The sequence below is a fragment of the Helianthus annuus genome, chromosome 2 (assembly GCF_002127325.2).
Source record: "Helianthus annuus cultivar XRQ/B chromosome 2, HanXRQr2.0-SUNRISE, whole genome shotgun sequence".
NCBI lineage: Eukaryota > Viridiplantae > Streptophyta > Magnoliopsida > Asterales > Asteraceae > Helianthus > Helianthus annuus.
In genome coordinates this window covers 122,086,534-122,091,099 of record NC_035434.2, presented here as the reverse complement: position 1 = coordinate 122,091,099, position 4,566 = coordinate 122,086,534, and the positions used below count along the sequence as shown (strand labels likewise).

At 39.7% G+C, this 4,566-nt stretch overlaps 1 long non-coding RNA gene across 1 annotated transcript; it reads right to left on the bottom strand.

The window, feature by feature from the left end:
• Positions 1–991: 991 nt before the first annotated feature.
• LOC110921129 lies at positions 992–2,908 on the bottom strand. The gene is made up of 2 exons (XR_002582206.2): positions 2,283–2,908; positions 992–1,148 (listed from the first exon to the last, which is right to left on the bottom strand). It is a non-coding gene; the product is annotated as an uncharacterized LOC110921129 (long non-coding RNA).
• Positions 2,909–4,566: the final 1,658 nt, after the last annotated feature.

The following is a 4,566-nucleotide window of genomic DNA, read 5'->3' as shown; positions in this document are numbered from 1 at the left end:
ATAAACACGGTCGATTCATGCGATCCATAAAGCTGTTGGTGTGTTGATCAACTCAAAGTCGCACTGGCCGCATTGCGTCCGATATGCTGTTCCAGGAACATTCTCCCCTCCGGACTCCCATCTGATGATAGTTCATTCGTTAGTCATTCCTCGAATGGAAGCTTGAGCCTCGCACTGGTAGACCGGTTGCCAATACATGACCGAGGGGAACGGTTCTTAACTGTCACCTTGTTAAGTTCTTGATAACCAGTACATGTACGGAAAGGCTTGTCTTCATGGATGTAACTAGGGCTCCCCAAAGCGAAAAACTAGGTCCGCCAAAAATCCTGTTCAACAGTTTCTGTAGTTGATTAGACAGCTCTTGCAACCCTCCTGGTGCAAGACGGTAAGAGTACGAATATTCGGAGCTGAACCTGGCGTGAGATCAAACTGAGTTTCTGCCTAACAGTTGTGGAAGTAATCCTGGAAGTTCTTCAAGTAGCTCATCGGAAGAAATCACAAACAACTGGCGGATCCTCGATCTTCTCTTCCTTAGCTTTAACATCAGTAACGGTCGTTAGCAATGGCTGGGTAATCCCTCCGTAGACACTTCTGGGCTTTCATTGCAGAATTGATGCTAACCTTTACACAACCCTGATATTCTAGAACAGATGACGATTCTCCACTAGGGAGAGGGGTATGCAAAGTTTTCTTCTCACAGGGTATATCTTCGCGATGTATGGATAACCAATCCATACTAACTACTGCATCAAACTACCAAGGGTAGTAGAAGGAAGGTCGACGTCGAACACTTGTCCCACAAGGTCGAGTTTGCATCCCAATAATCATATGAGGTTCCAGTTGTCACACCCCAACCGATGGCGGAAACATCGGGATGAGACAAAAAGACGAGATTGCAAGAGGCTTCATAACGCTATTTGTGACAAGTATTTAATAATTACCCTTGTCGTTGCTTAAGTCAGATAATACAAATTTCGAATCACAACACGTATAAAAGAAATATAATTTCATTTCATTTCATAACAGTTTAATACAATGGTTTTGGAACTAATTACAACATGTATGAAATAAAATACAATACAACAAGTATTTAACGTTCAAATGCGTTTCTAGGCAATCCTACTAGATTCCATGCGTCATTGATATTCCTGCAACATGTATTAAAAGCATAGATCAATACAAAGGTATTGGCGAGCATACAAGTTTAAAAAAATATGTATAAACATGAAGTTTGTCACAAATCTATGATGAAGGTTTTATATCTAGAATTTAAACTAGCATACCTAAACAACCTAAGCATAACGAAATAGCATGGACATACAAATTGAAACTAGCAAGTATAAATAACACAAGCGTAACAAATAACATGTATATGCAAAATGAAACTAGCGTGCATAGCTAACGTAAGCATATCGGGAATACGTTTGATTTCGTATAATATGAATTTTTGTTAAATGATACATGTTGCACCCCAAAACGCATTAAAGTGTAAAAATAAAGGGTCGAGTATGCTCACAGTTTTGCGTTTGATGATCCTTGATAATACCAAAAGAAAAAGAAGAGAACCTCGAAGAGATAAAAATCCCCCAACTAAAAAAAATAACCAAACCATACTAAATAACTAACAAAAATAAACTACTTATAAGAAAACTCATTTTTTATTAGTTTACAAAACTTGCAACCTTTTCAATTGTATATATATTAATATACACTTATTTATAATACTTGAAATAATCAATTTGGACTTAGAACTAATTTCATAAGGAGACATTGTACAAAATCTTTATTTTATGATAGTTTGTCTTTCAGAAATAAGGTTTTATTAAAATAATTAGTTGAAACATAGTTGATAAAACTAATTTTATTATTCTATGAAACAAAAAGGAAAACAATCAATTCTTCCTTTTTTTTAATCAAGTTGCAGTAAGTAGACTCGTTTGCTGGGCCCATGGTGGAATTGGCTAAACCAAGTTCAGCATGATGGCTTTTTAATTTATAAAACATGTTTAGTCGGCTTCTCCAAACCACCTTATAACCATTTCATACTAATCTTACAAAACTAGAAAAAATTAAAAAGAAAGACTTTTCAAACTGAACATGTTTTGATTTTGATTTCAGTTGTACACCAGTGATGAGTATCATCTTCTCCATATTAATTAACCCAGCCGAACAAAACCCATCCCACTGTTTATTGTTTCATTCATGATTATTTAACAGCAAGTTATTTTATCAAAAAGAAAATAACAAGAACCAAATGTAATGAATTATTGGGAGGTATGTACCGAACAAAAGGATGTCGCGTTAAACTCCGACGTTAATCCCGAGTCCCGATGTGTTCGTATCATCGATGTTGTGAACCTGGAACTGAACCGAGAACAAACAAACCCGCAAACCAAAACTGACACTTAAGTTGACCGAGCCGAACCAAGACTGAACTGGTCCCGGGTTCAGTCGAACTAAGCCGATCCACCTCCACTGCCGTCAATCTCGCCGGAGCTCAACCGGAAGTGGGAACCCAAATCGACCTGACCCGACACGCATCTAGAACCGAACCCGAACCCGTCGACTGCCTTGATCGAACCCGAGCCGAGACCCAGAAATGAACCCGAGCCCGTCAACTGCCTTGAACCACCACTTACATCATCCTCATCATCGTATCCTCGTCAACAGCGGACGGTCGTCAGAAAATGGACGCCGTCGCTGCCGCCGTAAACAGCTCTGCTGTTCCGTCTCACTTTCTCCTCGTCTTCTGATTTTCGTCGCTGGAGTAACAGGGTGCAGGGGGGCGCTTCGTCGGAGAAGGAGCGAGAGAGAGATGAGGGAGATGGAGATGGGGGGCGCTTCGTCTAGGGTTTGTAATGTAGAAGATGGAGTTCAGTGTTTGATATGCGGCTGTTAAAAAAAGGGTATTAGGGCAAACCTATTTATCTTGTAGTAACAGAACTAATAGTTTAGAAATTAGCACCAACAGTCCTTGTGGTTTAATTAACCCAAGTTTATGTTATAATTTTAAAGAACCAACTTCATTGTTAAACTAACTAGGTTAGTTTACTACTTTAAAAATTTAACGAGACTAACTTAGTTTATTTAAAAAAATAATAATAATAAGCTTTTTAAATTGTAAAATTAATTAATTTAATTAATTAAACAATGAAAAGTTACCCATATTTATAACGAATTAGAATAGAGATAAAAGATTTCCGACGATACGACGGATTATAATTTTGAAAGAGGCAAGCTTCTAAAAATATATTTTTTAAGACTCGATTTCTAAATTAGGAAAGGCATGAAAACGCGGAGCGTTACACCAGTTGACTTGCCATCAGCCGATTCCACAACAGGTTCGGTTTCAAGAAGCTTCAGGGTTAAGCAGAACAGTGACAAAGCGATTAGTTACCAAGAACGTGCAGGCCACCATGTTGTTATAGTCCTGGCGTTGCCCACGCCAACGCCAAATGCCCTTCCACGAGCATCATTTCCCGTGTTGTTGTACTCGTTACGAGGATTTCCAGTACGACCGTCGTTTCCTTGGTTGTTGTTGTTTTTATTTAACAACGGCCACTCCATGTCGTAGGCGCCTTCAATTCCATACTTTGGTTACCATTACAAGTACGTTGATGTTGCTGTGACTGTTGTCTCTAATGCTTTTGTTTGAAACGGAGCTCTACGATCTTTCACTGACAGGGTCCATCCTTTCACATTCCATGGTACGTACTAAGGCACTACTCACTGTGCGGGAAGTTTCACATTCCACTCTACAGTCAATTGCCATTGCTTATGTCCTGATTGGTTCGTAAAGGTTGGCTCCCATCAGTCGCTAGCTAGGGCCTAGGGTTAAGGATTCGATTGTAGCCAATTTGCTGGTGTTCGCTGCCGGTAATCAGGGTCGTCCCAATACTGAGGTCGGTAAGGCACTACGCTCATTCTCTTGTCCATCGATCTTGCAAATTGATGGAGTGATACACGGTATGCAGCTAGAGTGTTACAGAAGTGGTCGCACCTCGGGGTCTAAGCGTCAATACGTTTAGTTCCAACAAACGAAGGGAAGCGAGAGAGGTATAGCCCAACTCAAGGACGTTCGTGCAAGCACCTAGCATTCTACACGGTTCGCTAGGCGTTCTGTTGGTGCATATTTGTGACAACAGCTTAGATTTGGTCTTTGGATATCTTGTAATTAGTTAAACGATAAACGGTTAGCGGGTTTAGCTTTGTAATAGTTAGTTGTAATGTTTGGGCTAACTAAACCCAAAGAATTGTGTGATGTGGGGCGAATTGGGCCTGTCCAATTCGCAGCCCATGATGTTTGACCTAGCCCAGTTGTAAACCTTGTGTTATATAAACAAGGTTAGACATTAGGGTTTAGGTTAATCAGTTAATTAGCCAAAACAGTTGTGAGAGATAAAATTTCGTGAGAGCTTCTACAGCTTGGACGAATTTGAGTGTGTTAGGGTTTTGGATTGATTGTAATTCGTGAGATTGATAATCAATAAAAAACCCGGTTTGAAAGTGATTGCTGATTTCTGTTTCCTATACGTTTTCTGCTAATTCTGATCAAGAGGATTCCGC